Source organism: Cupressus sempervirens, chromosome 3 (genome assembly GCF_028749045.1).
Source record: "Cupressus sempervirens isolate cs-2001-9-10 chromosome 3, ASM2874904v1, whole genome shotgun sequence".
Lineage (NCBI taxonomy): Eukaryota > Viridiplantae > Streptophyta > Pinopsida > Cupressales > Cupressaceae > Cupressus > Cupressus sempervirens.
The window spans coordinates 983,052,485-983,073,787 of NC_143120.1; the positions used below are offsets into that span (position 1 = coordinate 983,052,485).

General features: G+C 31.8%; 1 pseudogene; it reads right to left on the reverse strand.

Annotated features, from left to right (window-relative positions):
• The window catches only part of LOC149570047 (agamous-like MADS-box protein AGL66), a 42,490-nt pseudogene extending 34,215 nt beyond the window's left edge, over positions 1 to 8,275 (reverse strand).
• Positions 8,276 to 21,303: the final 13,028 nt, after the last annotated feature.

A 21,303-nucleotide genomic window follows, 5' to 3' on the forward strand; every position in this document is an offset into this window, starting at 1 on the left:
GAAGCTAAAGAGGAAGATAAGGAGGATGATATGGTAAAAATTGCAGCAGCAGTTATTGCATCCCTTCCTCACTCCCCAGACAAACCTATGACATCATCAAGGTTGGAGTCAGCTTCAGCAGGTTCATCTACACCAGTTTTACCATCTACACCTGCCATATCTCAGCTCCAGGTATCATCAGTGGAAGTGACTACCACTTCATCTACCGAGCTGCATCCCTCTTCGTCTACCGAGCTGCACCCCTTTTCATCTACCGAGTTAGCCTCCTCGACTCCATCATCATCAGTTGGCATTGCTGTAAGTTCTCAAATTTTGACAACTCAAATTTGTTCTACAATTTTGTCGCCATCTACTTCAGGCACAGTGAGCTCAGATACTATATTGTCGAGTGTATCACCATTTTTGGCCAGCACTCAAATTTTTGACCCTGTACATACTTCTATTGGCACTCAAACCTCAAACATCCTAGTTTTTACTGCTAGTCCTTCTATCTCTACTGTTGTGTCTATTCCAAAGGTCAAACCAGTGATCCCAAAAGTCAAACAAAAGAAACCATTAAGACTTATGATCACTAGAAAGGAAATTCCTGAAGATATTGACTTGGACATAGAGATAGTAATTCCAAAGATTGACTTTGATAATGCTACCATTGAAGAAATGAGGTATGCTAGTCAACTTATTGAGAAAAAGGCTACTCAGATGCAGTTAAGATCAGAAAGGGATAAGGAATATAGGATAATTGAGGAAGCCCAGAACATAATTACTGAGGCTATAGGTGTTGATGTTGATACTTCTCAACACATTTTGATTCAACTAGAAGAGGCAGTTACTAAATTCAATGAAGATGCCTCCGGACAAGAAAAGCTAATTGAGCGTGCAGAAAAGAAATTTGATAATAAGGTATTAGGGCACATTGCCCATAACATTGCAATAAATCAGGTTGCATTAACCTCAGTTTTGGCAGATATGGAAAATTCTTTTAATAATGTAACATCTCTTTTTGCTAAACTTTGTGATGTTACTGAATACACTAAAGGAATAAGAGAAAAACTAAATAAAATTGATGAAGATCTGAAGGTAAGCGCACAGAACTTGAAGCTTGACCCCAGTTCAAGCTCATCTCATCAGCTCAGAATCAAATTTTGGTCAGAGAAGCAGGCAGAGCTGTTGAGGGAAGAGGCAAGGATCCGATCTACATTGATAGATATCCAAAACATGATCCTTCCCATCATGGATTCAATGCAGAAGCATATTGCACATTCAAAGACATTAATCCATGATAATAACTTCTCCATTGCAGATCATGTGATTGAACTTTCGGCTGAAATTCAAATAGCTCTTTCTACCTACAAAATTTTGCAAGAGAATTGGGATAAGACTCTCCAACTTATTCTCCAGGTACATTCAAAGTTCATCTCTCATTTTGGTGTTTCCATATAAGTATATATATTCTTTATTCTTTGGCATTATTGTCAAAAAGGGGGATATTATTGTTGGATATGTATACTATGGGTGAATAAGTGTTTTCAAAATTTTTACAAAGGAAGAGATATACAGCTCATGTAAATAATGTATGTACATTCTATGGGGGAGTTGTATATAAAAAACCTATTCTATGGGGGAGTTGTATATAACGAAGCTATGTATATTCAGAATCAGTCATCAGCATGTCAGATAAATTTTGTCTCATAAGTGTTTTTGTCACTAATGCCAAAGGGGGAGATTGTTGGCATTATGATACATTTTTGTCATTAGTTACAACACTTATTGGATTCTGAATGCTTACCGAGCTCACATCGGAAACCAAGCTTTACCTAGTTCTCAGTGTTTACCGAGTAATCAAGGTGAACAAAGAAGTCAGTTTTTACCGAGTAATCAAGGAGAACAAAGAAGTCAGTGTTTACCGAGTGATCAAGGTGAACAAAGCAATCAATGTTTACCGAGTGATCAAGGTGAACAAAGCAATCAGTGTTTACCGAGTGTTCAAGATAAAGAAAGGAATCAGTTTTGACTTAGTAAAGATGTACTAAGATGTAACCGAGAACTTCATGATAACCAAGCTCCTGAGGTTATCAAGGAAATTAATTTTTACCAAGCTCAAACGGATATCAAGGAAACTAACTATCACCGAGTCACAAGGCTCTATCAAGTATTTCCTTTGATCATCAAGCAACAGTTCAGATAGAAGTATTCACCGAGTGACATCTCTTCTACTGAGTCTCCAGTGGTTACCGAGTTCAAAACTATTCGAAGTGTTTAGTATGAACCGTGCCTTCACTTCTACCGAGTGCATGACGATGCCGAGTAACACAGTGGACGCCGAGTATCAGAAGGACACCGAGTCAGTTCAGTGAACCCAAGTTTTTACCTTGGGCTGACTTTGTATAGAGATTTGCACTTGTTGTTTTAGCCGACCTTGCATGTATTGTTTAGCCGACCTTGCATGTATTATTTATATGGATAGTATATATATGCAATGTATTGTATCATTCAAACAACAGTTATGGAAATGGTAATGAGTGGAAATGTGAAAGTGTGAATGTGTGAAAGTGCGAAAGAAATACATGCGTGCGAAAGTATGTGGGCTGAATTGTGAAGATATTCAGCAGGTCTAATTTTGAAGCAAAAAAGTTTTATCTATCACATCAAGGTGAATCAGAGCATAGCGGATCTTAGCAGCAATCAGTTGTAATCAGATCCACTATTTCATTCTAACAGGTGAATCAGTTTTTACAAATCCTTTAACAAGGTAGACTTAACAGTCTTTTGTAAATCTCCTAACAGAGTGCATACTTTATTGTATGTTTGGAAATCCTCTAACAAGGTGGATCTAGCAATCCTTTGTGCTCCTAACAGGGCAGATCACCAGAAGTGATCATTGTAAGCCTTAATCGGCCAACTTCATACTGCAGTAACGAAGCTTGTGGGTTTCATCCCCACCCCAGTTTTACTTTCTATTTGGAAGGTTTCTGGGTCACCAAATCTGTGTGTTCAAGTGTTGCAAATGATTTTGTTTCATGCTTACAATAGGTTACTTGGATGAATGATGAATATATCAGTATACAGTTTTATTGTTTGAAATTTTAGAAGTTACTGATTCACCCCTCCCCTCTCAGTAACTTGTCATATCTTGAATATTTCCAATAGGGAATATCATTGTAGAGCAATAATCACTGCCCACCATATCATGCTCAACATGCTCATCACTATTGTTGTCTTCAACAGGGAGATTATAAAAACTCAAATGTGATATATTGGATTCACTTGCATGATTTCCAAGTTGCATACTTCCACTACCTTGTTGAAAGGATGGATAAATTGTTGTACCCATGCATTCTCCCCCACTGTCCGTTCATTTCAAGAAGCCAAACACTTATTCAATGTCAAAATATTTGTAAAAATTTATCACTGCCATGAATAACACAAGTTTTAAAGATATACTTGATGCTAAAGATGCCATCAGTATTGGCAAGATCTACAAAGTTTTGGTCTCTCTGTGATATCTGGCTTAATATTTGACTCTCACTTGAATTATTTTGTGGCTGCATATATCAATATAATTAAAATTAAAATTTATAGTTAACAAAATAGTTTATGATCATTTAATGTATCTATTTCTAATGCACATTAGTATGAAACATTTTTAAAGTTTAGCCAGTCTATTCCATTCATTAGATATGACAAAAGAAAATTTTTGGGCATTGCTCAAATGAAACATATCTATATATTTTGATTGGCCATGTACATTTTGAGAAAAAAATGGAGAGAAAAGTTTTGGCATTCAATAAGTTATTTCTATATGAAAATTTATCTTCACGGATATATGGAAAATATTATTTAAAAAAAAAAAAATTTTGATTTCTCACAAATGGAACATACTTGCATATTTGATTGACCATGGATGTTAGCTTGGCCATACGATAAAATGCAAGATTGTTCAAGAAAATTCTGTAATATATTTCAAAATTGTTTTGAAGAAAATTATAATTTTCTTAGAATTTGAAAATAATATAATTATCAAAACTAATTGTTATATTGGGTTTTTAATATTAAAATTTGTAAGATATGTTTACAAAAAGACATTTAATGAAATAGAAGTGGAGTTCTTTACCCTTTTAAGTTGAACTTTAATTAAGGATTCTTTCAGAACTCTCTCATAATACTCTGCATCCTGTACTGAAGTTATCATATTAGGATCTTCTTTCAAACACCTACAAATTTAAAACAAAAAAAATGAAATATTATATGAAACTTCAATATATTTATATAATTTTTTCATATTTCTTTTCTTTACAAAATCAAAAATAGTTCTTTAAGATCCCACAAATACTGCCTGGGCATTTGATTTATACAGAAAGTAACAGTATGATTTTTGATTTTTATTTTTGTAATTTTAGTGAAGGGGAGGGTTACAGAGTGAAGGAGTTTATAGAAAGGGAGGGATAATTTGATTGGAAATTGAATAAAAGTATAGGTAGCATTGATATGAATAGTGAAATCAATGAAAAATGTTAATAGATATTTTTCATATTAGTAATTGCACATGTTTAGATGTTTTTAAGATCAAAGTACTAAATTACAATGTACTATAATTTAATGGAAAAAATATTACTTCAGATTAAGTAAGAGACTCTACCTTAGTGTTGATTCTCATTCAGTAGCTGCAATTTCCATGTATTAATTTCTCTTTGAATCTCTTATAAATTTATCATAATAATTATACATCAAAATTGGATCATAACTTAAAAAAATAGAAATCATTGTTCTTTATCATGGTGAAATCAAGCATACCTCAACATTTGGAATGTTTCCTAATCTGTTGATGATAATGCATAGTCATGGATAGAATGTAGAAACACTCATTAGTAAGATATTACTTAGTAAAAAGGGTTTTACTACATGTACAAAAATAATAGATAAATTTTAAAAAGACCTTGATAAATGATTGGCATGATCATTGTCACTCTTAAATTTCTTCAATATTTCATTTAAAAGCTGCTAGGACATATAATAAAATAACATTTATTTATGTCTAATTCTAAGATTAGGTTTCTACATTAATAAATTATTCACAAAAATTAAATTACACCAGAAAGAAAAAAAATTAAACTAAAAATTGTAGATTGAGACTTCTTGATTTTGAAGCCTGTATATTTGTCGTATTTCAAAGAATTTATACCAAATAGAGAACAAATATGACAAGAATATTAGTTATAAAACCAAACTAAACATGAACATAATTTTATTCAAAACTTAATCTTATTAGAGGTATGTAGGTGAAAAAGCTAAAAGAAAGTGGGTATAATATTATTGTTAATTTCAATACATTTGTATACAAATTGTCTATTCAAACTTTCATATAAGTGCAATAATGGAGCAATCTTGTTCATAGACAACTTATAACTAAGATTAATGAAATTTTATATTTATTCTTTGTAAAAGATCTATCTTATTAAATGAGTAATTTGATACAAGAATATTGGAATTGAAGTGAGCATATTATATGTAAAAAAATAAATTGAAATGTAAAAGTAAATATTATGAATTTCATTTTTATCTTTTTAAGATATTGCAAAAAGTCCATACCTTCCTCTCTCATGTTCTAGTAGATCAACATAACGAATTATAACATCTTCTGTCAATCTAAAAAGAAAATGAAAATTTAATATTGTAGTATAAAATAAAATAGAATGAACTTTAATTGAGAATTCCCCTAATACTAGGCATTTATTTCATATGAAATACTATACATAATCCAAAGTATATTCACCATAGAGTTGAGAAGAAGAGCATCTCCTTCAAATTCGAGAATGGAGCTGGATCTTTTGTCAATCATCATTAGCATGGATGATCACTATTACCAAGAGCTTAAATGTAGAGTCTATAATGTTTTCTTCTTAAGTCAGTCATGATTGATATTTATTTAATCAGTCATAATGTATATAGGTTTCAAAAACATATTCACTAGCAGTTGCATATTTTTGTACATGCAACGAGAAGCTGATAGTTGTATATGTTTTTGTATGAAAGAGTACAACATTAATAAAAAAAAAATTATCAAGTAACACATCCTTTTTCCTCTTGAAATTAAAAATTACTCACATTGTGATTACATACAACTTTTCATTCTCTTGAAGGTCCAAACTTTTTCCCAAAATTACATTAAGTACAAGAGTAAATATAAGAATAAACCACATCAAGTGTTTGTAAAGTAATGCTACTCCATTCAAGCATGTAAGATGGCCAATATTTAATGTCAGGATTGTTTCACAGTTTGTATTATTACTGTGAAGATAAGCAACCCATAGCACATTAACTTGAATAGACAAATCTGAAAACGTGGAGATTCAAATGACTGAAATCACATAACTATTTAAACTACTACTTCATTGTTTTGTAATATTTTACATCATGGTATAAAATTTGTAAGTGTGTGCTCTAAATTATCCATCTGTAGATGACTATTTACCTTAATTCAACCTTTTCAATTAATCTTTATAAGCTTGACATCCATGTAAATAGAACATATTGGTGGAAGCCTTTTGTTGGATGTGGAAAGCAATTTCTAAAGTAGGGGAGACTGTAATAACTCTATGAATTACTAAAGTTTGAAGACCACTAAATCATAGAACAACACACCAAAATAAAGAAGACGAGAAGATAGTATATGGATGATTCTCAATTAGGAAGATAATAGTCCACAATCAAGAAGACAATGATCATTATGTCGTTAATCAATGATCAAACAAACAAACTATTAGAACATCTAATCTTGAAGGCAATATTTTGGATGCTAAAGAATTAACAATTAGTTAAAAACATTAAGGAGCAATAGTCAGAATGATTTTGGTGGAATCACTAAGATTACTTAAGGCCACAACTATATTTGTAAGGTAGCCTTGAAGTTAAAGACAAGAAAAGTGCAATTTGAGTATAATAGAAAATGGATATTAAAAATAAGAGAAAGATAATAGTGATTAAGAAGGCTGTAAGATGTAGTGATTCATTATTGTTATTAGCAATGTAATATGCAAAATGTTAACTTGTGATTGATTAGTTATCTACTAAGAGTTGAAGTTACCATAGGGAATTCAACTTGTATGATGAAGAGATGGGACCATTCATCTTTGAGGCATATTAAAGAAATATCATTGACACTCCAAAGATAGGAAGAGAAGATGTTAAACCAAGTGCTCAAATTGAGCCATAGACATAGAAGTCAAGGATGCACAATTTAAAAGAAACTATAATTAGGAACAACACCAAATATCACAACAAAAAAGCTTACACATTAGAGAAGCATTCAGATTTAATCTACAAAGTCCTATTAGACTAATCAATAGTAATATAATTCCCATACACATAAAGACATATTAGAAACAATACTCCACATATAAATCAAATCAATGTTTTTCATCTAGCACTCATATCAAATAGGCTATCAGAAATAGCTAATTACACCTACTTTCAGATCAATAAAGTTTAATACTTGATCAACATATGATATCGATTCCTTTATTCTTACATATTGACTGACATCTATATCAATACAATCATCATTATATCTGCAAGTATGAAACAAAGCATTTAAGAGATTCTATATTCAAACCAACCTTTTATCATCTCGAGTGATTGGGTTATAATGTCAATCATTGAAGGTCAAGGACACTTTCCAATGTTTTACAATTGGATATCATCCTACCTTAGCATCATGGTAGCAAGATATTTGTTGTTATACATTGTTCTATATAATCAGTACTCTCCTAATTATATTAAGCATTGTAGCAGTGAATTAAGCATCAAATAAGAGAAAGTGGAAATATCATTCTTGCATAGTGCATCAAGATAGGACCCACATTGATATATTCTCCTTTTAAGAATATATTATACACTCATTTGTGATGAACTAAAGAATTGAAATAAGTTACAAATAAGTCTCTTGTAATTGAATTTAATAAAAATCTCTTATTCTCTATATATATCCATCATTTTCCAACATTATAAAAATAAATCCATATTCTCAGCATTATAGATTGGAGAAGGTTCAAGCCTTTAACATAAAAATGTGAATATGTATATTAAATTAGCATTCTTTTTAATTTGAATAAACAAATATACATTTTTGACAAGACATCTATGATATGTATATGCTTTTATTAATGGGAGTAGGCATAAGAGATAGTTAGTCATCAATCTACAATAGAAAATTGAAAACACAAACATAAAAATGTTGATATTGAAAATTAACTCACTCTTCTTCCACCATCTCCGCCATGATTGGGTATGTAGCTCGCTATTTACGGATATGTGCAAAGGAGACATTGACTTTGCAAGTAATGCCTTTCTTTGTATTTACATGGCATTTCTGTGATTATGCATTTCCTTTAAATACAAGGGCATGTGAAATTGGGTCCCATTCCTGCATCTGTAAGTCCATGCCCTATTGATTCTTATGAGAAGTTAATCTGGAATCCCAAATTCCACAGCTGAGATATGCGACCTGCCAAATTTGATTGCATTCAGTCAAGAAAAATAAAATCAGAGTTAATAGAAAATAGCAAAACAATCAAAACAAAGAAAAAGAAACCTCAGAACTCTGTCGAACAAGTAAATCAGAAGCATAATCTTTTGTGTTCAGATTTGTGGATTTGAAAGAGGTGAAAGCTTAAAACTATTTGAATGAGTCTTTCCGTGAATGAGCCAGAGCCCTCTCATTCGGGCTTTGTTTATGCTAGGTATTGGAAGATGCATGCGTATAATAGGCATGAAGACAAGAACCCTAAGTACGGATTGTATGCGCAGAAAGAGGGCGAAGATGATTATGCACCTGTGGGCTTTTAAATGCAATTGGAGCAGCATGAATGCGATTGGAAGGAAGACTTACCTATAATGGATGTAGAAACCTTCAATCTATAGTCATTACCACCATTGTCAAATGAAGACATTGAAAATCTAAAATAGGTATGATAGTATAAGAACCTTGGAAACTACCACCAAAGGGGAAAAAACAATGCGAACGCAACGGAGGAGGGAAATTTTAAGGAAAGAAATCAAGGGGCAAGAATGGAAAGATTTTGGGCATTAAAAGTTGTGACGGGAAATTTTTTCTAGTGAGGTTGACAATTTTCCAGTAGGAATTTGTAAAAACCGAGAGCAAAGCTTCCACATATAAGTCTATTGACTTATATGTTATTTAAGTTGTTTAGATATCAATTATAGATTCAATGAAATTTAAGTTTACATGTCCAATAATCCTCTCAGATAAGATCTACTAGAGCTATTTTGGGACTATTTGAATTATTTACCATTTTTCATTTATTTATTTTGATTTCTTTTTATTCTTGTAGCACATAAATTATAGAAATAAATTTTATTTTTGCCTTATCTATTTCAATTGACTTTTCTACTTTTTTTAGATTGTAATGTCTTTATTTTTTTCTCAATTTTAGTTTTGTATGTAAATGAAATCATTTTCATTATATATAATTTTTAATATCAAGAAAACAACCTGATTTCATGAATGAAGGGGTTTTCCAAGACAAATGAGATTTTGTTTCTTACAAACATGTAAAAGCTAATGTTGTATTTTATTTTATGAAATGGTAGACTGGCTCATTAGAGTTGACTAGGTTTAGTATCACATGCTATTTTATGGCTATTTGATGCTACTATGCTCATTTTATAGGCATAACCATTCATATCTAGAAAGTGTCAATAGGACCAGATCGTTGATCAAGATTGGAAGAAAACATGACAAGACATGAGATTTTCTAGGATGCCATTCTTGACTTTGATATCACGACATTGAATCTGCACATAGAAATGATAACATGTCTAAAAATAGTTTCTTTCAATAATAATATCAGTCATTTTTTCTTTGTCATTCTATTTAGAGGTCTCAGATCAATTCCTTTTCCAAATTGCAGTCAATCCTTCTCTAACTTGGAAGTTTTTGTGAGCAATGTTTAATATCATTTCTCATCTTTGATATGTGATATGAAAAAGGAAAGGAAAATTTTGAATGAAAAATAAAAATCATAAACATCTATTTTTATACCTTCATTTTATCCCTCCAATTGTACTTCCCCCAGGTAAAAAAAATTCAATAGATAAGAAATGTTTCTTATATAAATTTTGAAGAACTTTTCTATTCTAAATGTTGGTGTATAATATGTAATACACAATTTTTTTATTAATTATTATTAAAGTCAATAGTTATACATATTTAAGTAAATTTTTATTATCATTATAATCATGATTTCATTACCTTTAATTTAGTCATGCTTATCTTCTTAAATAATTAGTTAAATATTATTGTAATATAATGAACCACTATTTTTCAATAGAATACTTATTGATTATGAATAAGAATCATTAGAATCTTCATTATTATTAGATTAGTCTTGATAGGTTTATTTTCTTACAATTTTAGTCATTGACTTTTTTTAGGAGTAGTTGAAACTTTAACATGATATCTAAGTCATAGTTTTCCACTTTTTGTTAAATATTTTTTCCATGGGTTAGTTTTCTTTAACCATCAATTATAGTTGAGAGAGTTCTCTAAGAACATTAGGTTTTAGTAAGGGGTAATTGTACATTTTACAAGGCTAACTGGATGGATATGAGGGAGTTTTTATGTTCCTAATTTATTATAGAATTATGATCTTAGGCTATTTGTTTAAGTGGGTTTTTGATTTATTTTGCGGGGCACAGCTCCAATGGGAGAAAAGTGTAGGGCAAATTTTTAGTAATTAGTAATTTGGGGCCATGCAACAAAGAAAGTCGTAAAACGAAATTATTGAAAGAGAAAAAAGAAGCATACCTTTGAATTTGTTCTTGGAGATAATGCACAGGCTAGGAAACAAAATCTGAGAAGAAAAAGATAGAAGAAGCAGATCAACCATCCTTTATAAAATCAATTGGGAAATGGTGCATGCAAACGAATACATTTTGAATTTTGCATGAATAACTTTGAATAGAAACAACAGTGCTGCATCTAAATGACTAAAATTGGCTTCCGATTTTTATGCTTTGTACCACTAACTCCGCCACAAGTGTAAATTGCACCGCAAAATTTTAAGATTCTGAAGAATCAAAATTAAATTTTTAGTAATTGTAGACATGATGACAATCTCTATTTTTGGACAGAATCGCAGCATGACTTCATCAATTTCAAATTTAATGCTAAGAAGTATCTATTTTCTTAATGATGTTTATCTTTTATGTAACTCTCAGTTGAGGGGATATTCATAAGAGAGTAAATTCATGCACGGGATTCAAATAATGTTAAAAAATTATGAAAAAATTTGTAACTGATTTTTATTTTAAAAAGGTAATATTAAATTAGGAAAGTTTTCAATTAATTTAAAGAAATCAAGAATATTAATAAAAATAAGGTAAGTAGTTATTTTTAGTGATAGAAAAGAACAAAATCATGAATAAATGGATAAGCAAATAAAATGAGGAAATAATATATAAGTAAAAATTAGAATAAGTTAAAAGGAAGATAAATTATCCAAAATTAAAAGAAGATAAAATATAAACTATTAATCTTAGTTTAAATGGGCCAATGAAGCTTAATCTAATTGATTGAGCATTAGAAAAAGCTATATAATACTACGAGCTCCATGGGGTTAAAACATGGCTCATCATAGTTGATCTTAAAGTGAGCTTAATTATTAATCAATGAAATTATATTTACAAAATAATTGAAACAAGAGAGAGAGAGAGAGAGAGAGAGAGAGAGAGAGAGAGAGAGAGAGAGAGAGAGAGAGAGAGAGAGCAACAAAATCAAATCTATATATTTTACCCATAGAAGGAGTCAATTTTATCAAATTTACAAAATATTGCAAAATATAGAGTAGGATTGTATGGGTTAGAAAAGCATGCTTTCCAAGGTAGTGCTAGTGGAAGAGGCGGTGCACCCATAACTATACATGGACCAGGAGTGATAGTGTTGTAACACCCCATTAGGGAACCTAAAAGAAATTAGCCTAAAGATTCACCAAGTTTGTCAAACATTTTTTTTTGGAAAATATAATAACAACAAGAGAAAGGTATAGCGGAAGCAATAACTCACATACATACCACCATCAAAACAGATTACATCTTCTAAGGGTCCCATGACATTGAATCACATTTAAGTGTAATTAATACTAAATTCAATACATAACAAATTCACATCAAAGAATAACTTGCAAGAACAAAACCACTTAAATAATATACAAGTACATAAGATGGCACTTGGGAATAATCATAATGCATAATCATTTGCCATACAAGTCACATGGTATGAAAAACTCAAAAGAATATATACATCATGAATAAAATACATCATCTCATAAGATTTTTGTTTGATAAACAAATACAATACAACATAATATAACCACCCAACATAAATATAAGATCAGATAGAAAGAAACAACTGCATAAGCACCTCCAACAATGACATCCAACTATCAGGTCTCAATGGTATAAGAAAAGTGCACTACCACCCGACATCATGGAACCTAAATGGCCCATTCCCACCGTGCTGAGGAGATAAACTCAAGTCCTATACAAATATCATTCCACAAATCATAACTAACATCTAGGTCAAGGAAACACTTGAAAGAAAACTATCTCAAAGGGTACCAAGACACAAGTATCCTCTAATACTAGAGGCAACAAAGACACGTAGGAAATCTACTAACTAAGTGGATAAGTGTTATAGCATGAGCCAACTCTAAATTTATCTTGGTAGCCTCTATGGACTTCGCCCCCCTAGTGTTCCTATGTGACATCAATATTCTTTCGTATAGAGAAGGCATACTATCGAAGGAAGGTCCCAACCAAACATCCTCTCTACTCCCATCCTAGCATGTACTAGCACTCGAGGCATGGGGGAGGAAAAACCCTAACTCTTATTAGTTCTTTTTAAACTCATTTAATTAAATGTTATCACTTATTAAAACAACGTACAATAGGTTACCTACGTAGCCACTTAGGGCTCCGACCTCCATTACAAGCCAATTCCTAACATAAACAGATTACATATCCTAGGCTCATAAAAGTATAACTCATAATATCACAATTATCACCTCAGTCCTTCACAAAAAATTGGAAAACACCTATAGATAAAACATAGTATACACCTCAGTCCTTTACAAGCAACTAGAAATCTATACAAGCAACTAGTAAGCACCAAAAGGTAAAATCTATTAATCACCTCAATCCAATACAAACAAATAGAAATCATCAAAAGATAACTGATCAAAGACTCAAAGGTTATATCAGGAAATCATACCATTCATCTTAGTTCTTACAAGCAATTGGAAAGCACTAATAAGCACTGATCAAGACTTATCATAGAAAACACATGACTTCATCACAATGGTTGGGTAGAAAAGATCACATATATAACATCATCATCATATCACATGTCATCACCAAATCAGTATGGTCAACCCCAAACTCAACACAAAAGAAACATACATCCAAGTAGGGTAGTTTCATAGATTTTGTTTGGTTTTGAAAACACAAGATTTTGTTTACATAATAGGGTTCAAGTTTTCGTTACCAAAGTATCAAAACTACTAAGGTTCTCAAATTATTAAAAGATGTAATCAATTTATCCTAATAATAGAAATTATTTTCATATAAATAATATCCGTCAAGTAAATCCTATTTTTATTAAAATAATCATATCTCTAATTACAATTATCAAATTACTATACATATACATTTTAATAATAAATTAATTAAAACTTCAATTGAATATTCTTACAATTAAATCAATAATCATTAAATTATTAATGATAATAATTATTTATTTATTAATAACATAACTTATTTTAAATTATATACTAAAATTAATGAAAAATACTATTTCTATCCAATCTCTTAAAAAATGCAAAAAATGTTGAGCATAGTAAACAATATCATAAGGAAAAGCTTTGATAACTCAATAAAATTGAATAAAAAATCTAGAATTCAATGGTTTATCAAGAAGCCCAGAAACCCTAAGGCAACTCCTATGGCTAGGGTAGATGAAACAAGTAACCCACTGTGAGGCCTCACCCTGACCCATCATAGCATAGACTTTTTATTACATTTTGATAGATTGAGACTTTTGATATTTTGACAACTATTCGAGACTTAGATGGATAGTGGATTATTTTATCTATTTATTTTGATATTGTAGTAGTATTTTACATTATGATATGCACTAGGAACTTGTTATTGTGTATAAGATAATCGAACACATATGGATGCAATTTTATGACATGGTACTATTAGATTTTGATGCAATGCAAAGTTTTAATACGATTATGATGATTTATGATTTGTAGATAAATGTTAATTTGATTATGATGCCTTATGAGATGAATGCTTGTGATATGTAGATTTTGATATTTTAATATTTTTGAATGGAATAATTGAAATGACTACGAAAGGAAAAATTATTTGAATTATGTAAAATTCAAATTATGCATTTATGATATACATGTTACTACTGATGCTCGAGTTTAATGTGTAGGAAGTGGAACCATGGAAATTCAGCCAAGGCGAATCTTTGGAAGATTCAAAAGCCTTTTTGTGAAAGTGTTTTGTTTCGTAACGTAGATTTGTTTGTATGGGGAATGGTTAATCATAATTTAGATGCATTAAGGACATGTCATGGTGAAGTGTAATGTATTTTCATGTGTCAGTTGACACTTGTATTTGTCTGTGTTGATGAAATGTCACCTAGAGTGTTGGTCACAAGGTCACTTAATCTTAGTCCTTTTCTTTTCTTCCAATTAAAGTTTAAGTACACCCACTTGGGAGAGAGTGTTAGGATGGGTCATCATCATGTTGATTTTCGAATTCAAACTTGTCAGGAATTTTAGTGGGCTTAAATGGGATCCTAAAGTGTCATTTTATTGAAAATAAGCCACCCTAATGGTAGTATAGCATGTTAGGGGCCTAAATTCAACCATTTTAGTGATTAGCTAACTTAGGGGACCTCTTAAACAATGCACTCTTGAACCAATTCGAAAATTGGGGTTTCCCCATGAGTGTACCCTAACCATCCCACTTTGTCAACTTTCTTATTTTGGAGAGGCAACAATGTAAGAAAGAGGAGGCTTGATGTCTTTGCTAAAATAGTTGGGGAGAAGGCCTTATTGGAGATTCTTGGCCAAATTAGTGGGTTGTTCATCCACTCTCTAAGTTTAGAGATAGTTATGTTTTGGATGGAGATTAAGGGAGCTCTACTACAACTATCATTACCCTACCTTGGACCAAGGTTGGTGTTTTTAGATTATGCTTCTCTTTCTTTTAGTATGGCAAAATAAATCTGCAAGTGTGAAGGTTTTGTCAATGGAGCATGCATTGTGTTGTGAATCTTTCATTGTGGACTTTGGCATTTTGTTGTGGAAATATGAATGTGCTATGTGTTCTTGAAGATTTCATTTTGGTTTTGTTTCTTTCTTGATTTTCTTGTTTGAATGTGAGTTTTGAATGTGTTCATGGGAGTGAAGGCTTCACTCACCCTTGGGAGGGAAGAGAAGCCTTGGGTGAAGGGATTAGTTGGGCTCAACATTACAGTTGAGAGAGTTACCTCATGATGAGGGATTTGTTTTATTTCATGGAGTATGGGCTCTATTGAAGCCATATACCTTTGTTATTTTCGGAGAAATAAGAGATTATTTTGCAAATAAAGAGGAGATGTTTATGATGGCCTTGAGAGGAAAAATGCAATGGCAATATGATATTTATGTTTGATTATGGCATCTCCTCTTTGAAGAGTCCACCTTCACCCAATGTGAGATAATTCCAATGGTGAATCATTGTGCAAGCCATGGGAGGGAGTTGATTTGTGTTTTGTGTTGTGTTCATGAAATAGTAAGTGATGTATGTGTGTAACCCATTTGGGTCTTGTTTCAACTACTTGGTGGGTGGCTTCATTGAAGCTTAGGGTGGGAGGTGAGCCTCCATGGTTGCAAGTTTGTGTACATGTGCATGTTTTGTGAAGATGGATTCATTGAAGATGTTAGGGTTTCATCCTTGGCAATGTTGAAGTCCCAGTGTGTGGAGAGACCAACCTCTCCATGTTACCATAAGAATTGTTGTAAAGTTTAAGCTCCATTTTGTTTTCTTTCAATGTGATGTAAAGTGAAATTTATTCCTTATCCATATATGTTGTTGAAGAATATTTAAGGAAGGATTGTGAAGTTCTACATAGTTCCTTTGCAAGAAAAGTTTTATTGTGAGCCTTATGTTTTGTAATCTGATGTACCATGGAGAAGTTATGAACTGAAATTTTCTTTCCTCAAAGGTCTATAACTGATTTTGATATATACTTTGCATAGTGGTGGTGGAAAAATATTTCTTCTTATATAGTTGAATTAATGTGGATGATTGCAATGAAATAGGTTATGCTTATAATACAATGAAAATAATATTGTTAGCTCATGTTATATGCTAGTATATTGGTCCTTTTTTTTTTTGAAATCAAGCTCAATCAAACTCTTAAACTAAAAAAATTCTCACATCATCAACACAAAAACCTATGGTAGAATGAATTCTTTTTTTCTTGAGAAGAGAAAATGCATAACCCAAAATCTATCAGAAAGTCTTGCTGCAGGTATACAATTTCTCTCTAGAAAATGTATGGGGAAACAAATTAAGTCTCTCCCTAAAATGCAGAGCAGTAAAATATTCAAAAGAATATATCCCTTGGGAACCCCTTGCTTAGGATAATCATAAATAATAAATTAGAGGTGAGGCTCAAGATTTGTAATAATGTACTAATGCATAAACTTTGAATTTAAGGACTCATAATAGTCCCATGATCCTTGAGACACAATTTGGCAAATGTTAAAGGAAAATATATGTACATATTAGAAAATTTCAAATCAAGTATAGTAAAATTTCTTAGGTATCTTACCCCCCTTAGACTTGATAGTATAAAGAAAATAAATAAAAAATCATTCCCCTCTAAAATAAAATAAAAACTTAAGGATTATAAGGACTAGGAAAGGTTTGTATGCATATCTTATAATAGAGGACTAGTCAATGTCACAAATGATCATAGGGGAGTCAGAGGGCCCCACCTATCTAATCATGCTTAGGAAAGAGACCTCCCTAATCCACATCAAAAGACCTTGGATTAAGTCACCTATCTATTGAAGATCTCCTTTGAAGTGCATGGAAAAGAGAAAAAGGGACATGCTCTACCTATGTCAGAATCATTCCCTCCCTAGGTGCCTAATATGTTTTGAGAATTTTGTTAAATACCTTGTGCATGGTATGGATAATACCCTAGCTTTCCACTTACTTTTTTGTTCTTCCCTAGGCACCTTTGAAAGCAAGGGAAGACGCCATTCTAGGAGAGATAGGAACTTTGGGAAATGGGTAGTTCCTAGTTTGGTCGGTAGTAAGTTGACTTGGGAAAGGGGATAGTCTTAGGTGTGGTTTGGGGGGGAAATGAAGAATTATGGTAATAGGTAGTTGCAAGTTGGGATTGATTAATCTCTTTTTCTATGATGTTTGGGGTTAGTAAAGTAGTAATTATTATTATTTTTTTAATTAGCAATAGGATGGTGGTAGTGGCAACCTTTAAGGGTAGTGTATAAGGGAAATTTATATTATATTATATTTTGATTATTATGGTTGGGTATGTATTTTATTTTATTTGATTATTATGGTTGGGTTTATATTTTATTTTGGTTAGGACGAAGGACAGTGAAAAGAAGACAAATATATATATATATATATATATATATATATATATATATATATATATATATATATATATATATATATATATATATATTGTTAAGAATAATTTAGATAAAGATGGTAACACATGCATCTAAGAATTTTAACTAGATCATTTTCTTTTATAAATCATGTTTAATATATTAAAACATATTTAAGCTATGGAATCATATTTACAGTTATTAAACCACGTATTAAGGAATGGTGTGTGGTAAGAGGAATGTGATTAGATGCAGGGTTAAAGCTTGTTGGTAGTAATAAATTGATTAGATAAATCATCACTTAATTATAGTAGAACAGGATAGTAAGATGAAAGGAGCAAACTAGAAAGAGGTGAATGATGTTTTTTTGGAGCCTCCATATTTTCTCAACTTATTTAACTTTTAAATTAAAATGGTAAGAACCTTAGGCACGATACAACTAAGAAGAAATTGAACATTAGAATATAAATGAATTATAATTATGAACACATATATGACATGACGAACTGAAGGAACAAAAGTATCTAGAGAAAACACAAAACCTCTTCACATTCATATACGAAAGATATTAAATTCTTTTCTAAGGGTAGGATATGAAGTTTTAAGGGACACATCATTATCTACCTCTTAGGTTTTCAATTAATGTTAGGTACTAATTCTTTTTTATTTGGAAACATAAAATATAGTGCTAGGATGAAAATAAATTTCCCCCATGTCAATCAATAATAAATACCTATCAAAGTAATCATTTAATGGTTGCAAAGAATATAGGATTACTAATCCCAACACCAAAAATTTGATAGATCTCTCAGAGCTTGTGTAGGCTTTCACAGTTTATCATTACATCCATCCAAAATAAATTTTTTGTTGTTGATTTTTTGCCTTGTAAATTTGGGGCATGACACCCACTATCACACATCAATAACCTCAAGAGGAAGAAGCAAAATTCATGGGGAATCAAAAATAAAAAGTATACCACCAAATCCAACCTGCCTACCAAATTTTTGATAGAAATCTTGTATTCCTTTGAGGTTCTAAATAGTTATGAAGAGAAAAAGCAGCCTATACCAAAACAATTGAAACAAATTCATTTAGGACCTGATCAAGTCCATCCCCTAGCCTCATCAATTAGAAAAGAAGCCAAATCTAATATCGTGAATGGCAATGATAGCAAGCATTCCATAAAGGCTCCCCATCGAACATCTCAGACTCATACACAGCAGAAGAAATTTGGCAACGCAAGAGGCATCCATCATTCAGTCAATTCTTTTTGGCCCTCCCTCCCATCAGGCACTCGCAGTTATCACCCTATCATCTTCTCCGCAGCTAGCCTAGATAGCCAAATTAGGTTTTTCAACCTCACTAAGTATTTAGGCTTTAACACGAATGTTCTATTTTTGTAGCAAATAGGGTCCTTTTCGAATAGTGTTGCAGATCAGACCATCAAGGCCCAACCAAGGAGCCCTAAGTACTTTTCCTTTTGATCCCCTTATGTCTCACCCAGCTCTTATTTTCTACCCCATCTTAGATTTTGCATTGCCTCTCCATTGGATCGTATTAACCATCTGTCTAGGTCCTCCCCTATTTCTACCCCTCCATTGTTGACAAAACTATCATTATCAACAACTACATAAGGAAGCTTGCTAGCAAGAATGAAAAGAAGTGGGCATATTCACATATTGGAATGGGCCAAAGTGTGAATTACTCAACCTCTGCAAGTGGCTTTAGGACTTCTATGAATATCAAATAATTATTTCTCACTATTCAGATAGATTAGTATTTTTGCACTATAGTGATGAATTTATTAAAAAGGATTTCCTTTTTGTTTCTAAATGTTTCTTTAAAGGCTATGCTGTGAAATTTTTTGAATGGACCTCAGATTGTAAGGAGGAAATGTTAGACTTTGAGACAATCCCTACCACTGGAGCTCCTACATTTTGAAATCATCAAAAAATTAGGGGCTTCATTGGGTGAATTAATAGGTGTGGATTCTTAATTTCAATTTTGTAACAATATCAAACTACTAAGTAGAGGCAAGATCAATAATCAAGATTCTAACCAAATCAAAATAATAACTAACAGAGCAATATATATCCTTAAATTTCACAAATATGAAGGCAAATTTTTTTAAATCATAAGACTAGATAATGATAGTAAAATTACATTTAAAAAACTACAACTAAAAATAGATCTTAAAAGCACTTTACCAATGATGAATATAAGAAAATAAAAAGAGCTTCAAAGGAAGTCCACATAGAAGAAAGCCTCAATTCATTCTCTCTAGGACATTCCATTAATTTCTGATCGGAACCAAGAATATGAGAAAGCAGGCATGGAAGAACCCAAAAGATCAACTCCTCAGTTAGTTCCTAAACATAATGCCCCCATGGATCTTAAGGAAGTGAAAATGAAAATTCCAGAGGCAATGCAAGAAAATAAAACAATGAGAGGTCAGGGTAGAGAAAAAGGAAAAAGTAAAGGACCATGTTTCAACCAATGTAAAGAAGATGTATCAGACAGTGGGGTATGCAAAAGTGCAAGCCCTCCTTCAAAAATGTAGACTCCCTATGAGAACCAAAAACCTAAAGATTCCAATAGAGCCGATATAAATAGTCAAAGAGATATGGATATCAAGGAGTCACAAAGGTTCATAGTCAACACTAGGAAATCCAAGGAGAATCCAAGGAAACCCAAGATGAATAAGGATAGTAGTGCTTGAATAAAAAAGGAAGAGTCTTAAGAAAAAATGAAGATACAACTATCCAAGATGTAGTTGGATGATGGTGATAGAAACATAGAAGAAATAGAAAATGCCCTTCTATTTGTTGGGGCAAAATCAACGAAGGGGTTATGCAAGAATATAGAAGAGGTTAAGGGATCCCCTCAGATTCAGACAAGAAAGAATGGGATAGAGATAGAAAACATTAGTAAAAATCAAATAGTAGTTTCTCCAAATTTTGGAAATCACCACCAACTAAATCTAAAGATAAAGCCCCTTTTGGTAGCATTCAAAAGGAGAAGAGTAGCGAACTGAGTATAACAAATAGACCACTAATTCAAGACATTCTAGAATTTCTACATAGAGACTCAGTCTGGGAACTAGAACAAGACAATCTAAATTTAAATAAGGTTGAAAGGGACAATCTAGAATCCTTGATTGAGGATTTAATTGAAGTTTTTAGCTATGAGAAGATTGACAAGAGCAGTGATGCTCAAAAGGAGATCCTAATACAAAAAGTCTTAAAATTAGGAGGAGATAATTACACCTATGAAGACCTAATAAGAGATCTATTAAATATAGAAGGTTATAACAAAGGTGAGGAAACTTCACAACTTATCAAGGATGTTCCAATAAATTTGCAAGGTAAGGAATTTGAAGGGAATGACTTTAGAAAGCTAACTCTGGCAGAGGATAGAACCATAAACAACCACTTGAGTATTATGGAGCAACTATTACAGGAACTTGTAAATGAAGATAAGGTAGGTACATAAAGGAATCAATCTAAAATTTCATTAAGTGCACAGAATAATATAGAATAGCTAGGTATTTAGATGAATCGGGAGGGAAACAAATCCC